Source organism: Eretmochelys imbricata, chromosome 3, assembly GCF_965152235.1.
Source record: "Eretmochelys imbricata isolate rEreImb1 chromosome 3, rEreImb1.hap1, whole genome shotgun sequence".
Lineage (NCBI taxonomy): Eukaryota > Metazoa > Chordata > Testudines > Cheloniidae > Eretmochelys > Eretmochelys imbricata.
Genome location: NC_135574.1, coordinates 53,070,987 through 53,092,045, shown reverse-complemented (window position 1 = coordinate 53,092,045; position 21,059 = coordinate 53,070,987).

Sequence of the window (21,059 nt, the reverse complement as noted above, 5' to 3'; positions counted from 1 at the left end):
TACGTCTTTTCTGACCTGAGATGATGAGATCAGAATGCATGCAGTATTCAAAGTGTGGACATACCATGGATTTATTTAGTAGTATTATGATATCTTCTGTTTTATTATGTATCCCTTTTCTAATGGCTTCTAACATTCTGTTAGCTGTTTAGACTGCTGCTGCACATTGAGTGGATATTTTCCCGATGAGTATTAGATGTCTTTCTTGAGATGTAACATCTAATTTAGGCCCTATAATTTTGTAAGTTTAGTTGGTATTATTTTTTTCCCCCGTATGCATTATTTTTCACTTGCTGCATTGATTTCATCTGCCATTTGTCACCCAGTCACCCAGTTTTGAGAGATCCCTTTGTAATTCTTTGCAGTCAGCTTTGGACTTAACTATCTTGAATAATTCTGTACTGGGTGCAAATTTTGCTACCTCACTGATCACCACTTTTTCCAGATCATTTATGAATATGTTGAACAGCACTGGTCCCACTACAGATCACTGAAGAACCCTGTAAAGCTGTCCTGCAGTGATTCAAGAGCATGAGTACTTGCCTAAGGGCAGACTGTTAAGAACCAGCCACAAATCCCAAATTGGATGTGAGTTCTATACTTAGATTTCACCAAACAATTATTGTGTAAACTCCTCAGGCACTAGAATAGCCTTAACATGGAGTCACAGATAGTCTTCTTGGGTATTCCTATTTTTGTTGCTATCCAGGTAGGACCTACGTTTGTGATAGAGGAGCCCTTATCCCAAGAATCACAATAATATTCAGATTACACCCAGTCCCAAAGGGTCTTAGATCTCCCACCAAAGACAAAACTTGTAGCCAATCCTATAATAAACTATCTAAAGATTTATTATATAGGAAAAATAAACAAGAGAATTCTTTAGAAGCTTAAAGCATATACACAAATGAGTTACAATCTTATGTTTCAAAAGAGAATAGAAGCTTCTATACTAAGCAAGTTCTATATGTCCCTTAGGGCTAACCATGGATAAGCAGCTGGGGAGCTCTTGTTTATGCTTCAAAAATCATAGAATCATGGAATATCAGGGTTGGAATGGACCTCAGGAGGTCATCCAACCCCCTGCTCAAAGCAGAACCAATCCCCAACTAAATCATCCCAGCCAGGGCTTTGTCAAGCCTGACTTTAAAAACTTCAAAGGAAGGAGATTCCACCACCTCCCTAAGTAACGCATTCCAGTGCTTCACCATCCTCCTAGTGAAAAAGTTTTTCCTAATATCCAACCTAAACCTACCCCACTGCAACTTGAGACCATTACTCCTTGCTCTGTCATCTGCTACCACTGAGAACAGTCTAGATCCATCCTCTTTGGAACCCCCTTTCAGGTCGTTGAAAGCAGCTATCAAATCCCCCCTCATTCTTCTCTTCCACAGACTAAACAATCCAAAATTCCCTCAGCCTCTTTGTATAAGTCATGGGTTCCAGTCACCTAATAATTTTTGTTGCCCTCCGCTGGACGCTTTCCAATTTTTCCACATCCTTCTTGTAGTGTGGGGCCCAAAACTGGACACAGTACTCCAGATGAGGCCTCACCAATGTCGAATAGAGGGGAACGATCAAGCCCCTCGATCTGCTGGCAATGCCCCTACTTATACAGCCCAAAATGCCATTAGCCTTCTTGGCAACAAGGGCACACTGTTGATGCATATACAGCTTCTCATCCACTGTAACCCCTAGGTTGTTTTCTGCAGAACTGCTGCCTAGCCATTCGGTCCCTAGTCTATAGCAGTGCATGGGGTTCTTCCATCCTAAATGCAGGACTCTGCACTTGTCCTTGTTGAACCTCATCAGATTTCTTCTGGCCCAATCCTCTAATTTGTCTAGGTCCCTCTGTATCCTATCCCTACCCTCCAGTGTATCTACCATTCCTCCCAGTTTAGTGTCATGTGCAAACTTGCTGAGGGTGCAGTCCACAGCATCCTCCAGATCATTAATGAAGATATTGAACAAAACCGGCCCCAGGACCGACCCTTGGGACACTCCGCTTGATACTGGCTGCCAAGTAGACATTGAACTGTTGAACACTACCCATTGAGCCCGACACTCTAGCCAGCTTTCTATCCACCTTATAGTCCATTCATCCAGCCCATACTTCTTTAACTTGATGGCAAGAATACTGTGGGAGACCATATCAAAAGCTTTGCTAAAATCAAGGAATATCACTTCCACTGCTTTCCCCTCATCCACAGAGCCAGTTATCTCATCATAGAAGGCAATTAGATTAGTCAGGCATGACTTGCCCTTGATGAATCCATGCTGACTGTTCCTGATCACTTTTCTCTCCTCTAAGTGCTTCAGAATTGATTCCTTGAGGACCTGCTCCATGAATTTTCCAGGGATTGAGGTGAGGCTGACTGGCCTGTAGTCCCCTGGATCTTCATTCCCCCCACCCCACCCCAGAATGCAAGCAGGATAAAGTTCCTTCTTATTCTGGGTTTTTATTCCCCTCCTCCCATGTGTTTTGAGCTGCAAATTCAGCTGATGAGAAGAATTCACTTGCATGATTCATTTTAATGGGGGAGAACAGCAGAGCAAAGTATTTTGTCCGCTTTAATCTTCCACAGTAATCCATCTGGTGTGGATGGGCCTTCCCAGTTGGCCAGGATGCAACAGCTTCTGTTGCCGACCCAGTATTTATGCTAGTTAATGTCTGTCTCCTGACTGATGGTTTTCACAATCACAGATACAAGAAAAGACAAATGATCAAATATTACCTTACAATATGGGATACAGATATTGTAAGTGAGATTAATGCAGGAAGGAACTCACAATCATTCAATAATGTCTTAACACTAAACACATTCTAATAATTCTAATACTTTAAAAAAAAAAAAAAGAAAACCATACTCACACACATGTGAGACAGACTGATTCCAGATATGTATTTGTCAGTATTTAATTGAGGCCTGGGAACCTTGTCATGAGCTGGCACTTGGTTTTTCAGCATCACAGATCCCACTATTTACCTCTCTGCACTCTGAAAAAAGACCATTTATTCCTAGCTTTTGTTTATTGTCTTTCAACCAGATATTGATCCATGGGAAGACCTTTCCTCTTATCCCATGACTGCTTAGTTTGCTTAACTGTCAAAGGCTTTCTGGCAATACAAGTACACTGGATCCACAGGATTGTTACTCCCTCAAAGGATTCTAATAGATTGGTGAGGTGTGATTACAAAAGCCACGTTGATTCTTCCCACCATGTATCACGTTCATCTATATGTCTTATAATTCTGGTCCTGGTGACTTATTACTGTTTAATTTATCAATTTAGTCCAAAACCTCCTCTACTGACACCTCAATTTGGGACAATTCCTCATATTTATCCCATAAAAAGAATAGTTTGGATATGGGGAATCTCCCCCATATATTCTGCAACAAAGACTGATGCAAAAAATTCATTGAGCTTCTCCACAAAGGCTTTGTCTTCCTGAGTTCTCCTTTACCACTTAAATCAAGTGGCCCTACCAACTGACTGGCAGACCTTCTGCTTTTGATGTACTTTTTAAAAAAAATGTTAATTTTTGTGTCCTTAACTTTGTTCAAGCATGACATTTCTATCCATAGAGATTCTGTTGTACAATTTGATGGTAAAGTGAATCTTCTACTCAAGAATTCTTGGTAGCTGAGTCTTAAATAATGACTGAAGTCTCACATTAAAGGGCTAAGTGAAAAGGCAAAATTGAACAGTGTAAACTTCAGAGGAGTACACAAAAAAGATAGAAAAGATTATGTTTTCCTTTAGCTTCCAATCTGGGACCAGAGAACTTTAAGGGGCAGAGAGAAAATTTGGTTTAAGGTTCTATATATGATCTTCATCACCAAACTGAATGACTTCATTTGAAAAGAAAAGAAAAATTGGTGTTTCCATTTGCCCAGACAAGCAAGAGTATTCGGTGCATCTGCTCAAGAGTGGAAATAACACACTCGGAGACCAAGAATGTATATTTTCATCTCCAAAGATTAATGTTTTGCAAAGCTATGTCTGTTTGAAAATAAAGCTTTTCAATTGTAACCTTTTTGCAACTTTAATCACAAGGGTCAGTACATCGATTGCTATGTTTCATTAATTTAATTAGAGAGCAAAGTGGCAATTATTACAATTAAGGCTGCTTAAGACTTTTCATTCTACAGGTCTTTTTCCAATTGCTTATTACTCAGTCCCACTGCCTCTTTTGCTACAGACCTCCGGTCCAGCTAGCACAAGGAGGTTGAAATTTCTCTCTATGCAGACAGCCAGCAAAAGCTGTATGCATCAATTAAGTTTCACTTGAGCCAGTCCTCCACACAGGGATGAATTCCACCCAAAATAAGGCAGGGATTCTGCACAACCCTCCCCAAAAACATGACAAAAACAATCAACAACTTGTATTGATCATCTAATTAAAATTGTCATAATTCTAGCTTTGTCAGTCCCAGGAAAAGGGACTAGAGAGACAAGATAGATGAGGAAATATCTTTTATTGGACCAACTCCTGTTGATGAGAGAGATGCACTTTCAAGCTGCACAGAGCTCTTCCTCAAATCTGGGGAAGCTACTCAGAGTGTCACAACTGAATACATGATCAAACAGAGAGTTTAGCATAAGAAGTAACACATAATGTAAGGGACCATTCAAGGTGAAATGGCAATAGGACAAAAGGCAGGAAGGGAGGGTTAATGGGTTATAAATTGTTATACTATGCCACAAATCTAGTATCTGCCATAAATTGCACTCTGTGGAATCTACATTCACTCCTTCCCAGGGGAAAAAAAGGCACATTATCATGTGCTGAGACCTGAGCAGTACACCACAGAAGAAAATGGCTGCAGGGCTAGATACCAGAATGTGAATCTGAAGTTATCATTTTTCATAGGTCGCAGCTATTTAATGGTGGCATGGTCCATGACCAGGATGAAGGGCGATTCCAGGAGGTAGTATTGTAACGATTCCACTGCCCACTTAACTGGGACATTCCTTTTCTATCACAGAAGAGTTCTTTTTCTCCCATGGGAGAAAGGGGTTCTACTGAGATATATTAAGGGGTATTCTCTGTCTTCCATAACCTGTGGTAGAACTGCTCCAAGGCCCAATCAGAATCATCAGTTTATAATATGAATTCTTATGTGAAATTTGATCTCAGCAGCACTGGTTTACTGCACAAGCTATTCTTGACTATGGCAAATGTATCTGTACAAGGGGAGCCTTGTTCTTCAGGAGGCCCATTAAGGGTGGCGGGGACTATTACAGTGGAAGACACTGTGACTAAGCACCTGTACACTGCAAACCCCAGGAACTATTTCACCTGCCTTTTGGTGGTAGGGATGGAAACTCTAGTTGGGCTAAGGGTTGTATTTGCCCATTCACCAGGGTATAGCCTAAGTACTTATTTTCAGTGCTATTCACTGAAATGATACTAAGGAGGTTTCTTAGGACATGAATCCAATGCCCTATGAATATTTAAATAAAGTCCCTTTTATTTAGTGTTGTTTTTACTTCATTGCCCATTGATCAGAAAAAAATGGTGTGCTATTACAATTTTCTTCAAGAGTACTAATTTTAAAGTTATATAGTTTCTTATTCTTCCCTAGTGTATTAAACAATGAATATTGACATTGATATTACAATATAAAGTGAGTTATTCAAATTAAGCAGTAAACAATACAATGTAAAATTGGATAACTGCAAAGAGAATAATATAAGACCAACAATGGGTCAAGTTAGTGCATAAACACAATCAGTATTCAAATCACAAAATTAACATAACACCAATGATCAAATGACTTCATATCATATTTTAACCTAGGTTAGTTGATACCTAAAGGTAATTTACATTATGGGTTTATATACATGTGCTATTACTACTAACAGATACTCTCTACTCTCTCTCACCCTATCCATTAACCTTTGAAAGGTGGAAGACGCCATATGGAGTCCAGATGGGAGGGTTCAAATGTTGATATAGGCCAAAAGGGGAAGCAAAGACAGTCTAATCTTTTGAGTCCAGTCCCAAAGGACTTTGCCAATAGCCTTCTGTTCTATAAAAGTCTATGACACACTGGTGATTAATATCATTGTGAAATGTATGTATTAACACTACGTAAGGAATTATTGATTCTCATTAATATTATGCTTTACCATCTGTGACAAAGGGAGAAACAGTATCTATCAGATATGAGGGAACATCACAACTATCTACCTGTCTCCAATGAAATTAAACAACATGTGACCCAAAAATGGAAGCCCCATTTACATTCAAATCAGCAGGAGGTGGAAAGACACAGGAAGGGAAGAACAGCATTCTTCCTCTTGAAACAAGGTTGTGACACTATATGGAATATGCGGAACACCTTGCGATGTTATTGATACCAATATTATAAAATTGCGGAACACCTTGTGATGTTATTGATACCAATATTATAAAATTGCAATGAATCTGACCAGACATGCCGTGTAAGGTATCTCCGAAAATGTTATAATTTACCAAGTATGATCATCTTGTTTATATGTTTGTGTCATAAACATACAGCTAAGGGTAGCATAAAATCCCTCCTTTACCTGTAAGGGATTAATCAGTTCCATTAACCTAGTTGGCACCAGACCAGAAGGACCAATGGGAAAGAAGATACTTTCAAATCTTGGGAGGGAGAAGGAGGGGGAGTTTTTGTTTGGGCTCTTTGTTGTTTTCTCGGAGACAAAGAGAGATACCAAGCAAGTGTTCCAGCTTCTACTGAAATGATACATCTAAATTTACAGAAATTGTAAATGATAGCAAGGAAATGTGTTAGAGTATCTTTTGTTTTAGCTTGTGAAATTTCCCTATGCTAAGAGGAAGATTTATTTCTGTTTTTTGTAACTTTAAAGTTTTGTCTAGGGGGGAATCCGCTGAGTTTTAAATCTGTAAAGGTACCCTGCAAAATTATCTTCCATCCTGATTTTACAGAGGTGCTTCTTTTACTTTTTCTTTATAATAAAGTTCTATTTTAAAAACCTGATTTGTTTTTAGTGTCCTAAAAATCCAAGGGTCTGGTCTGTGCTCACCTTGTTTACTCTCAAGCCTCCCCAGAAAAGGGGGTGAAGGTGCTTGGGGGGATATTTTGAGGAAACAGCAACTCCAAGTGGTCCTTTTCCTAAATCTTTGTCTAACTTACTTGCTGGTGGCAGTGATACCGTCCAAGGACAAGGAAGAATTTGTGCCTTGGGGAAGTTTTTAACCTAAGCTGGTAGAAATAAGCTGAGGGGATCTTTCATGTGGGTCTCCACATCGGTACCCTAGAGTTCAGAGTGGGGAGGGAACCCTGACAGTTTGTATCACTTTTGTATCGTATTATGAGTTATAAATATATATAGGGTATACCTCAATTTCAAAACTTGTGCTGTGTTTCTCGGTGACATCCCTAGACAGATTGGCATGAGAACTACCTAGCCTATTCAATGGCTCATCAAGGGTCATCAGCTGTACAATGAACCCATTGAAAGGAGCTAGGAGATACACCTTATCAGTTAGCAAGGCATGTAGGGACATGCCTATGGACAGAACTCTAAGGCTTTTCCATGCCATATGCAGTGAAGCATGTGTTTGGGACACAGCAAGTGCAAGCTACATGACAAAAGGAATACAAAGGGAAGCTGCATCATCTTCATTTTGTCTTCATTCCTGTTTCTTACCTCTGGATTAACTTTTCTACAAATGAAGCTCTGAACAAAGGACTGTCTGACCCATCCAAGCTTTGGATGTGTTCCAGAGGGACTTTCAAGCCAGAAAAATCAACAATACTGCTAAGAACCTGATATATGGACTTTGAAGTCTCTGTATGTATCTGATTGCTTTACCATTTAATAATTCTCTTGTTCTTTTTTTTCTTTACAATAAACCTTTAGTTTTAGACACTAAAGGATTGTCTGGCAGCATGGTATTTTGGTAATATTGACCAGGTAATGTGGATGACCCTTTTGGGGTCAGAATAACATTTTGTATATGTGAGCAGAGTTTTTAAATAACTTCTCACTGTACTGGACCTATGTGCCGATTGGGAGCCATGGAACTGGAATGACCTAAAGGGGCTGTGTGATAACCAGTGTGGGGGATCAGAAGCACAGTTTGTGATTAGTTGTTGAGTTTAACATCAGTGTTAACCACCAGTTTTGGGAGTATCTTCTCTCCCTTTTGCAGCCTGCCCTGACCTTGACATTATCCGTTAGGGCTGCCCCATGCCCACTGGGTCACAAAAGTCATTTAACTTTGAGAGATATAAGTAGAGACAGAAAGCTATTTTGGCATCCATTGCTAAACAGGCATAGAGGTCTTACAAAATGAGAAAGATGATCTTTCAACCAAGGGTGGGAGAAGTCTTTGAGAACTGAATATAGGTGAGAAACCTGCTTTGGCAAAGATCTTTCACCTAGGAAGATAAGGGAAGCCAGCACCTTGTACTTCTGTGGAAGGTCCTAACTGAGGGAAAGTCAGCCATGGATGAGAACATAGGTGGTCGGTATAAGAGGCCAGGGGATGCTAAGCTTCCCTAAACTTCTGGCCTGCTTTCTTTGGAGCGTACTGCCATTGAAAGGGTGGGGGCCATGGCCAAAGCACTCTGCCCCGAGGCCAAGCATCCCACTTGCCCTGAGGCTCCACCTCTTCCCATCTCTGCTCTACCTGCATGGCAACCTCTTGGGAAAGTATGAAGAGGCTCACGCAAGCAGTGAGCAGGTGGCTGGCTGACGGGCAGCTGAGGCTTGGGGGAGGAGGCAAGGAGGCATGAGCGGGGTGAGAGGCACAGAGGAGGGGACTGATTGGGATCAGGGGTGGAGGATGGGCAGAACTTCAGAAGTAGGGGGCAGGACTCAGGATAGAGCCATGGTCTGGGCGCACGCAGCCTCTCCAAAAGGAGGAGTCACACTACCCATGGTTGAGAAGAAGAATGATTGGTGAGTATCACCAGCTTGAACAAAATCCATACCTTGTTAGATTAAGTTTTAGACTTTTAGATGCATGTTTTCACTTTTTTCTTGTAACCCTTTCTGACTCTATTCCTTTTACTTGGCATCACTTAACCTATGTCCTATTGTTAACAAACTTGTTTTATTTTTACTATAAACTAATGGATTGCTGTATTTGATTGGAAGGGTGTATTTACCCCAGTTCAGTTAATAAGCTGCAATGTGCTTTTGCCTCTTTAAAGGAGCAAACAAACCTAATTATTTCTCTGAGTGGTCCATGAGAGGGTTTAACATTTCTGGGCACATGGTTCTGGGAATATTTAGGACTGGGTGGTGGTGCGGGGGGGGGTGTTGGAGTCAACCTGCAAGTAGTAACCAAGGCTGGTGGAAGTTAGTCTGGGGTTGTTGTGCTGTAGGCAGGCTGCTGGAGACAGAGTTGCTGATCCAGGAATGTATAGCACACAGACACTCAGAGTGTGACCTGCTTCACTGCTAGCAGCTGGTGTCCAGGCTGTGAGATAGAGCAGCAGGGCACCTGAGGCACCCAGGGTTATAGGGCAGGCAGTGACACTCACTGGTATGGATTGCACCCCAGAATGGTGACAGGAAGTAAGCATCTCCCTCTAATAAAAGCTTGCTCTCATCTCTCCCGTACTCACATGAGAATCTGGGGGCCTGGTTCAATGCTGCCTTGCCCTTGAGTAGTCATTCACACCTGTGCAAAGTGACATGATACACTAGCATTCTGATTCAGTTGCACTAGTGCAAATTCATATAAAGCTGTAGGGCAGCAGACAATCAAGCCCTTGGTGTTTATGATATTCAGATTGTGGCTCAAAAATGCGATTCACATTACAGAACTGGTGTTCATTTGTTCTCTTTTGCAAATCTAATCATTCTTCTAAACCCAGGTTCAGGATCCTACTTCTGTCCGTGGTGTGTTGGAAAAATATTATTTCTGACATTTTTGCTTTTATTGACATATTTCCGATCTATCTCCCTCCTAGCTAGCACAATGTTATCCCCATATCAGTAGAAAGAGCATTTTTATTTTTTCCCTTGCTCTTTTCTGGGAAGCATACATTTCAGATGCATCCTTTTTTATTACAGTTTATACAGCACTGGAATGGATGCCTGACCCACTTCCATAGCAGTAGCAAATGTCAGGCTCCTTAGCTGTTTGCTGTTTCCAATTTGCTGTTCGTCTTTTGATATGGTACATATTTTATGGACATTGCCCTCTGTCTTGGCCTTGAATATCATTCTACTGCATCTTAAGTCACAGTTTCCATAGCCACTGTAATTTCAACACCATTTTTAGATGGGAAGTCTGCTCCAGTCAGAAGCATCTTTTGTATACTTTTGTTATGGATTCTGCGTGATAATCTATCCTTCAGGCATCATTCAATCCATCTCCAAACTACAATATCTTGGCATTCATTTATTTATTTATTAAATGTTGCTATATGGGAAGAAATAGATTTTGTTCACATTGATTCTCCTATGAGATCAGAATCTTTTTGCTATAACAAGTTGCTCTGATGATAAGCAGTCCTACAAAACTTGCCCTAGGTGCTAATGTTGAAATTATTGGCTTCTGAGGGATCATTGATATGCATAGTAAACTATGTATGTTTCTTCCATTGCATTCAGTAGACTGGAAATTTATGTATTAGTTTCTGTATCATTAACCTAGAAATATTGCTCCAGCTCCTTCCATGTAAAGCATTATTGGCTAATCCCCAGCTGGATTGTCAAAAACATCAATATTTCCAGTGTTCCTGAACATAATATATTGTCAAGCTATTTGATAGTAGAACAAGCTGACAGCAGGAAGGAGGAGTGCCAGCACCTGGACAGAACAGTGCAGCCAGCAGGGACCGGGGAAGCTATAGAGAGCTCCTGGCTAGCTGCTAAGACTGGCACGCTGAATCCCTGAGGTAAGGGCAAAGAAGGTGCTGGGGGCCACAGGGAAGTGGCCCAGGGAAATAAACTGAGGAGTCAGAGGGGTCGAAGCAAACAATGGCCATCTACTCTGGGTGAGGACCTGGAGTAGTGGTTGTCTCCCCGCCCCTACCACTGAGGAAGTGGCCAGACAATGGGGTGCAGTCACCACTGATGGAAGTGTCTGGACAGCCAACTTGCAGGTCCTACAGAAGAAGGGAGCACAGAGTGAGGCACAGCTGGAAGGTGATGTCCTGAAGAGGACGCCGCAGTCCTTGGAATGACATGGGTCCAGGAACAGAGGTGATGGCAGATGAGACACCACCAGAAGAGGGTGAAGAGCTAATTCCCAAGACGGCCAGTAGGAGGCACCACAGTGGTGATTGAACCTCATCACAGCTGCCAGATTCAGACTTCCCACAAAGCAAGGTTAGCTCCACTGAAGTCCATAAAGTTTCATGCATCAGCCCGAGATCTAACATTGACCCCATTCTTTATAATTAAGAGTGATAGGTCTTTCTAGTGATATAGGTCATCTCCAGTTGGTGGGATTGTATATGTTTGTTTCACAGCCCATAGACTCCCTTTCATACATTTATCTCCTGTCTTTAAAGTGTCTTCATTATGTAGTATCTCCCAGCACACAGAGGAATCATGACAAGGTCCTTTTTAGTATTATTATTAAATTGAATACAGCTCATTTCCCAGCCCATTAACTCCAAATGTTTGTCATCCTTACAGGTCCAAAATATACATCCCTAACATTTGTGGTATGTAGAACAATGCCAACAAGCATAAGTGATGTGGGTGTTCTTAATAAATTAATGTGTTCAGCTCCTTGATAGATCACTGGGCATTACAGGGTATAGGAAAATTAAAGTGGATAAATGCTGGACAGAGTAAATGCAGTCCTAAATAGGGCTGTACAAGCAAACATCTGATTAAAGGTTGGATTCCTTTAGTGTAAATTTTCAAAAGTGACTAAGTGGCTTAGGACCCTAAAACGCATTTAGGGTATGAGTTAGGGTATGTTTACACTTGAAGCTGGAGGTGTAATTTTCAGCTCAAAGAGACATACACACACTAGTTCTGATCAAGTTAGCTACCTAAAATAGAAGTGTAGCTGCACCAGTGGGGCTAGCTGCCTGAGTACGTAACTATTGCCGTAGTTAGGTGGCTCGCCCATCCAACCACTCTAACTAGTTCACTCAAAGCCAGTGAAGGTATGGCTCCTTGATCACTGGCCCTAATGTAAATACTTCTCTGCCAGGGAAATTCTCAAATGGCCAGGTATGCCCAGATTAGAAGGGAACCAGACACTGGGTCTCCTATCTCCCAGTTGTCGGCCCTAACCACTAGGCTCAGTGACTATTAAATTATTCACTCCAATGACTTCAATAAGAGAAATTAAGAGAGGCCCACATCAGAATTGTAGTCCATTGGACTAGCTTACCTTTATTATATTCACTGCTTTGCATTATATTCTGCTTTTATTATATTCAGCAGTAATGCAAGGAATTTACAGGCCTGTATCCTGTAAAGCATTAACATCAGCAAGGTAGCATAAGGCTTGAGGCTATGAACTTTGAACAGATACATTTGAACCGGTATCTGGCCCAACAGAAAATCCGAAGTGTTGTGGATATGAAAATAGAGTGTTTAAGCAGAATTTCTGACCACAGGAACATGACCCAACCACAAGAGTATCACAGCAATGAACTAATGTACATAACAGTTACATGAGCTACATCTGCAGATATCTAACCCAAAAGTTCCATGGTAACAAATTGACATATATGATAATAAGCTGAGATCATTGATATACTACCCTATAGGAGAAAGACTCTAACATTGGTAAGGTGATGATATACAAATGAAGAAAAGTGGGGAAACCCCTACTGAATATGCATCAGACATAGCGCTGTCAGCGTAACTTATTATAAAAGTGGCATCCCAGCCTATGGGCAGTAGGAGAAAGAGACATAGTCCTTGAGAGGTGCCAGAATGATGGCCACTAGTGATGATGAGGAAGGTGATGGTGATGAGGAAGATAATGGCCAACATTTCAAGTTATTCTGCAAGGGATGGTGTCAGTATATTGATGTGCGGATGCATATTTTGTAGTATCTCTAGCTACCTTCCTGAACTGGGGTGTTTATGACTCTGCTAAATTTATTAATAAACTATTTGTAAATATAGATGAGATCCTGTAGTATGAGTGTTGCAGCTGTGCACATTGGGGTTTCCAACTATATACTAATTTGAGTAATACTGGGCCTGGTCTTGGGACAAGAACCTGTCAGCTGTCAAAGGGATAATTTGGAATTCTTAAGTAATCGATATAATTAATACATAATTTATAGATTGAGCAACAAAATATCCCAGTGAATTCCTGAGAAATGAGAGCCCCTGTTCAACTTGGTCAGAGGGGGGAACTGAAACTGGATCTCCAACATCCAGGTGTAGTGATCTATCCACTGGATTAAAAGTTATAGCAAAGCTACCACCTCCAACTCCTCCAGTATTTCTTGTGTAAGCAGGATCTGAATGAATGCTTCCTGACAACTAACGGGGAGGGGGAGAGACTTGGGTGTGTTTATGTAAATATAGGTTGCTCCTACTCTGCTTACATATTGAGAAAAAAGTGATCAACTTTGGCTGGTGCTGGGTACAAATCACCTTAGTACTGAATGCAGGGGTAGTGAAATATGATTACCAATGTTGTAATTATTGTCGGAATACAGGAAATCATGACTGTGCTTAACCTGTCACCCTCTGTTGAAAGAACCTTGTTAAGCAGGGGCTCAAATGTCAGAGCCCTGTGAAAGGAAGGAAGGAACAGATGGATGGGTATCTCCAGCCAGGAGGCTGTACACCCTCAAGAGTCCTTCCTAGATTGGTTTAACATGTTCCTCTCTACTGTTTAAAGAATAGAGCTAAATAGGCTTCTTTAGGGGCCTCTTTGTTATGTTAAATGCCCAATCAGAGCTGAAATCAATTGTGGTAAGACTGTGTTTCTGCCCTGCCTGCTAAGAGCTAAAAATCACTGAGAGCTGAAATCACATGAGATGGAGCAGTGTTCTGCCCAGCCTGCAAAGAGCTGATAATTACTAACAGAGGGATGTGCAGAGGTCACAGCAGGGTGGCAGCAGGAGGTAACTGACAGTCAGCTGGTGAACGAGTGGCTGGTGCGGCGGAGAGGCACAATGAGTGGCCACCAGGGCATCAGGTGGAGAGGCGTGGTGAGCAGGTGGCCAGCAGAGCGGCTCAACAAGAGGCTAGCAGGGTGGCTGGTGGAGAGGTGTGTCAAGAGCTGTGAGCAGGCGGCCGGCAGAGAGGAGCGGCGAGCGAGTGCCCAAGCAGCGGAGCAAATAAGGTACTTCTTTACCCCACCCAGCGGCTGGGGGAGGTGAACTCTGCAGATGCACCTCTGAACTCAGTCTCTTTTCTACGCTTAGACTCTGTGCTTGCAAGTGGGGAAGTTTTGCCTCTCAAAGGTGCCCAGGGGTGGTGTGTAAATTTCCCAGGTTACTGGGTAGGGGCTTGAGCTGGTTCTGTGTTGTATCGATAGAAAGGAACCCCTAGATATTGAACCTGGCCCTGGTTGCTGCTGGCTCCACGTGGAAGAAGGGTTACACTTGCAAGAAAGCTTAAAATGCCTTACTCCAGAAGAAAAGTTCCTGGCTGTGGATGAGTAGAGGTAGGGGCCACTCTGTGCAGCCAGCACTTAGGCACCTAAGTCTGAGTGGGAAAGGGCTTAGGGCATATCCTTTTTGTCAGCATCTCCCTTTCTCTAACATAGGAAGCTCCCCAGCTAGAATTCTGGCTTTTATGAATCCCACTCTTTGCCACCTATGTCTCTCCATTCACTGTATAGGGAACCTAAGCACCTCACTCAGACAACCCATAGCTGTTCTAATGATTTTCCAGGAATCTAAAAGTATGTATTGCAGTGCTCAGTGTCACAATCCCTATGTCCCTTTGTAGATCTGGGCCAGAATTAACTGTCTGGGAACCTAGCTTGGGATGAGTGGAGGCAGCCAAGCTAATTGTTGGAAATTTCGTGAGGCAGGTATTTAGAGCAGGTATGCATTCCATAGCGAGGTCTGGTTTCTTGATGAACTGGATTTGGAAGTGGAATTTGTGGAAGGTGAGGAATGGGTTTAGAGCTCCTAATGTCCCATACAGTGAGGATCCAGCCTTTTAACTCTCTTACTGGGGAGTGCAGTGGAGTCCTAGCTGTGGAGGAACTGAGAGCAGCTCTCCACTGGATGGAAATGGTTAAGGAATAAATACTGACCTGCACTTGTAGGAATTATTGCCAGTTAGTTCCCACATGAGTTTAGTTTAGAGAGTTACAGACTAATTAAACCACTGACCTTGCATCTTGTCTTTCCTCTCATATTGTCTGGGAGAACAACAACAAAAATATAATATCCCATAAATTCCAGCAAAGTAAATTTATCCTGTTTATGTTTTGGGAATTTTCCTTCAAAAAAATCATGATCTTTGACAGTGTTTGCCAGTTGACAGGAAAACAATCAAAAAACAAAAACACTAAAATGGTGACATTTCACTACTGTATTCTGGAAGTACCCTTACACTGGTGAGGTCATTAGAGAACATTTGAGCAGAAAAGTCTGTTGAAGTTTTCACAGTGTATGATAGTGTTTAATTAAATAAACTATTCTTCTGGTGCTGTAAGAGAGATAAGCTATATATAGAATAATATTTATACTCACATCTCTGTCTCCTTTAGCCATAATCAGTGGAGTTAGAAACTAGAAAAGGACAAACAAATCTATTGTATCATTTAATGTTCTTATTTCCAGTGCAGGAAAGTTGGAATTTATTTGTCATTTAAATATATTTATTCAACATTTTGTGAAGCCCTGATCTTAAAAAATACCTAAAATTTAATAGCAACAAATTTTCAATGAACTACTGGCATTGACATACAGTATCAGACTGCACCAGGTGCAGTCAGGTGAGTTACATTTATATACTAACATTATGCTGGGGATCGGGGGTGTTAAATGTGCTTGCAGTTCAGCACCAATAATTAGTCAGAATGCAAAACTGTGTTTCCGATATTGGAACTCTGTTTTTAAAATTTGGCCCTAAATGCCAAATATAAAAGTCAAATATATCTCATGTCATAGTTTTTGTCGGAGTCAGTGAATTATGTGGAATTCATACTATAAAAGAAAATAATGAATATATTTCAATAATGGCTCCTGTATCTAATCTAACTTTTTAGAAATGTTGACTATTTTACTTTCAATACTGAAGTTTTTCAGTGAAATTAATGTATTTTATTAAATTCATTTGTTCTATTTTATGTGGAGGCAGATGTTAATTATGCAATTATTTACCAATTATTGTTCCCATGATTCTTTTAAGATCCTGGAAAAGGGAATATCACTTTCCTCTCAGGAGCTGTGTTGTTTGTGGCCCTTACAGCAGAATATGAACATACAGATTCATTTATAATCATTGCCCTTTAAATCTCAGAACTGTATTCTTAAATCCAGATTTAAAGATTTCTGATACTTTCTTTCACTCAGATAATTACCCTGCAGTTGTCGCTGTTCCTTGAGTGAAGAGCAATCATGATAATAATAAGCAACTGGGACAAATTATCCCATACTAATCCTTGTTTCCCCATGCATCATACTCAAATATTCCGTTTTCTCAAGGAAGTCTACCCGGTCACCAGTCTGAGATGTGTACAAATATGCTGAACCTCATTTCAAATATGAACAAGAAATACAATCCAGGTTTTAATACTTTAAGGTACTCATCCATATGTTATTTTCACACATACCAATCCAGTCCCTCACCTTTTCTATTAGATTAAAATTTATGAACTATTGCATAGGCTTTGGCTAACGTGTACCTATGCTTTCCCTGATTTTGATATGAACTCAAAATCTTTTAACATACTTGTAAATATCTCAATTTCCTGCTTATTATCAGATCTGGCCATGTACAATATAGGCCTTCATATCATCTCAGAGAAGATGCAGTGTCAAAGAGCTCTGACACAATTCTATTCCCAGGACAACACCTTGGATGGAGAGAGTGCTAAAAAGTTCCAAAACAATGTCTTTGTAGTCCCAGAAATGTGGACAATGGTCTCTACTATACAGTTTAAATGCATAATCACAATACTTTCTGACCAGTAGACGGTCTTTACGAAGTTTTCATATCAATGTGGGAAATCTTTCTCTGATCCTGTTCTGTTAAGTTCTCTGGATATTTGGTTTAGATGTAAATATAGTTAATTGTGTCTGTAGAGTCATTGGCTTAAGTTGTTTTTTTTTTCTTTTATAGGCTAATGAGAAAACAAGAAAAGATTTACACAGGGAGACAGTTATTTAATAAGCTGTTTCAAGTGTTTAATTTCTATGTAGTATAATAGGGCTTGATACTTACTTGCTTTTTGGAATATATATTTCAGAATCACCTTACTATAATCAGAAGTTACTTAATGTTTGATGCTGCTTATGTCTTTAATGTAACAATATAGTTTCTTAATTTCTGTAAATTGCCCACAAGATTTTAGCTGGTAGAAACTATGTTCCTTTTATTTGATTAGCTTTATTTTCTTAAACCTTCCAAGCTAGTTATTAGATTCATGGGTAAGTGATTAGCTTACCCAGGTCTATGCCTACACTTCTGTTTGAATAAAAAGATAATCGATTTTAGAACTGGTCAAAATTTTTAAAATTGATCTTTTTCCATTGCAAAATCCATTTCATTAAAACTGAAACTTTGTGGGAATGAGTTTATTTTGATGGAATTTTGTTTAGAAAAAATGCCATGTATTATAGTAATATTGAAACATTTTGTTTCAACATTTTTGGAATGGAACTTTTAAAATTGGTTTCTAAATGACTGTTCTGAATTTTACTTTATTTTTTTTCTATAATATAGAAAGAGCTCAAATACAAAAAAGACAGAAAATATTTCATTTTAGGTAAATCAAAATGTTTTATTTCAATAAAATCAAAAGCTTTCATTTTGCAGGAAGTTTCAAAATCATGAAATATACAGCACAATTGAAATTCCAGTTCCTGAACAGCTCTTGGAGATACTTGCAATTTGTATTTTTATTTTGGGAGCTAGTTTGATTACATTTTGCTTGTCTCAGCAGATACAATTTATGAATGGTTATTAAGTTGACAGCTACATGTCACATAATTAGCTTAGGAACCAATATATCTCATTTGCTAAGGGAGTATAGATCACACCCCCAAAAAAACTAAACCACTAGCTAATATAATCTAATGAACATTTGATTATTCAGTCAAGAAAAAAAATACAATAGCATGTTCAGATACACATCAGCACTGTTACATCCTATTTCAGTTCCCTGACCCATAGTGTCACTTACATTATGTAATTCCTGTACCTATCACCTTGAAAAACATATTTCTATTGATAACACGGTTAAAAGGGCTAGCTGTCATTAATGATGTTACTGTTGGAAAACATGCCTTTTAGAAAAGAGTATTTAAAGTGACATGTTGTATTTCTCCAATTATTATAGAGGGAACATGGGCACTACAGCACTTTCACGATAATGGTAAGGTTTTCAAAAACACTGAACTTGCTGTATACTGCACTTGTAAAGAATGTACTGCACTTGTAAAGAAAGCTTCTCATCCTCCCACCATCCCAACAAAGGCAAAAGTGCCATTTACCACCCTCCAGGAATGCTGAAAACTGCATAGCTACATTTTAGCTTGTGAAGTTCAAATGTTCTCACTTGTCAACCTCATTGAATTTGTGCAGGCTGTAAACATGCTCTGCTCCACTACCTTCATACCTTTTGAAAAACTGCCTGCTAATTAAGCCCATTTTGTCCAGTCTTGTTAATACTTCACTCTTCTCTGTGATTATTGCTAATTCATTACCACTATCATCTGGATAATCCATCTCTCTTTCTAAGTAGCGTTGCCAGTCTCTGCCCTAGTTTCAATGCACCAACTGTAGTTAAGCTAAAGGAAAATATAATATTGAACTGAAGAAACAGTATCTGTTTGACAATGATTAATATGAAAAGTTTGTCTACGTTTAGACCATATAATATTGTAAAGATTGTATACAAACAGTTAGCATTACTTGCTGCCAATTCCAGGTTCAAGTTTAGATATACTACATGTGTCTACCTGGGATGCTTATATGTCCCCTGTTACCATAGCATCTGAGCATCTCACGATCTATAATGTATTTGTCCTCCCAATGCCCCCATACTATTATCCCATCTTTATATATGGGGAACTGGGGCACAAATAGTGTAAGACACTTGCCTAAGGTCACAGGGGAAATCAGTCCAGCAGGGAACTGAACCAAGGTCTTCCATATCTTGAGCCAGCTCCCCAATCAGTAGACTCCCTCATTTGCTCAAAGGGTTATTATAATGATTCTATACCTACAGTGGTAAGTAAAGAAAGGACTCAGGTCTTTATGCAGAGCCAGGCCACTATAACTTTACCTGAAGTAGATTTTCCCCATATTTAGGCAAGCCGTGCCTGTGGTTCACAGGCAAAAACAACAACAACAACAACAAAAACCCAGGAACAAAGCACCATTATGTGGCTGGTGAATGCTGCTGCTGGAAAAAATGGTTTAAAAAGTTCAAACTTAAAATGGTTTAAAAAGTTCAAAGATTTGATGGACAGCCTAGCAAACAAAATAATTAGTTGGAATCTTCACAGCGAGTTTAAAATGAATGTTAGAGAGTATTTTACAGAAAGAGAATCTGACATAAGTAATCATGAATATTCACATAGGAAACCTAATTCTAAGTGTGTAACTCATTTAGGTAGTGAAAATGAACATAGCATGTGATCTGTGTGTCCAATCTAAACAGCACCAATTTCAAATTGTGGGTACCAGATACACAAAATAAATGACTTGTGGATGAGCTACAGACTAGACATTGCTGGATGAAATGATTCACTGATTAACACCAAGAAAATCACAGACTGTCTCCAGACAATTCATGAGAAAAATGGGAGAGAAAATTCATTGCAAGTATTATCGCTGCTCTGCTTTATTCATTGTGATGATCCAGAATGAAAAGCCTATGGTCAGATCAGGGCTGGCCTTACCATGAGGCGAACTGAGGCGGCCACCTCAGCTGCCAGACTGTGGGAGGGAGCCACTAGGACCCAGACTGTAGAAAATTGTATCTGCTGCTGGTGCATATGTATTCTCTCTGCTCTAGACGCACAGAGATGGTGGAGTGCTGTGCTTGAGGAAGGAGGGCACAAGAGACATAACTGGCAGGCAGGAGAAAAGGTGAGAGGGAATAACAGAAAGCAGCAGGACCTACAGGGAGAGAGAGGAGGAGGAGACTCTTATGTACCTCTCTAGCACCCCCAGGAGCCTGGACTGATTATCACCAGCTTCTCAGGGAGCTTCCTGTTTCCTGCTGATTCCCTGAACCCACTTGAGGAGAACAGGCAGTCTACTGAAGTAGTAGGAGCCAGTTAGGCCCTTAGGGATGCTGATATCTTCCCTCACTTAGGCCCTGCTAGCAGCCTGCTTATTGGTCCCCTTCAATTGAGTGTTTGAGAGACACTATAGCTGGCGCAGAACAGCAGTCATGAGTGAAAGGAGAAAACGCCCCTCTGGGGCAGCATTCAGAAAAAGAAAGAAAGCAAAGGAAGCTTTTCTATCTAAGCAGGAAGGAGCTCTCCTGAGATACATAGACACATACGTTCACGGTGAGCCTTCCGGTCCCAGTGAGGATGTGAGTGGTGAGGAGAGGCCTGATCTTCCAGTTAGAGTGCAAGTGACCTGGAAGCTTCTGAAGCATCCATATCTCCATCTCAAATGGATGTAACCATGCACATTCCTGAAGAAAAGTGTAGATCAGAGAAGAGTCTGGTGGAGGCACAAGAAACAGCTGCTGCTGAGTTTAGTTCCTTAAGTCTAGATGATCCAGGACTGTGGACCCACTTGAGCAGTAGCCTGAGGGACTTCCTTGGACTGCATGGGCCACAGCAAGTGAAATCTTCATGTTCCCCAAAGACAATAAAAATAGAAGTTTCCATCCAACACATTACTGACATGAAATCCCCAATGGTGACAAAGTGGAGAGGCCATGGCTTATGTACTCAAAAACCCAGAATGCTGCACACTATTTTTGTTGCAAACTCTTC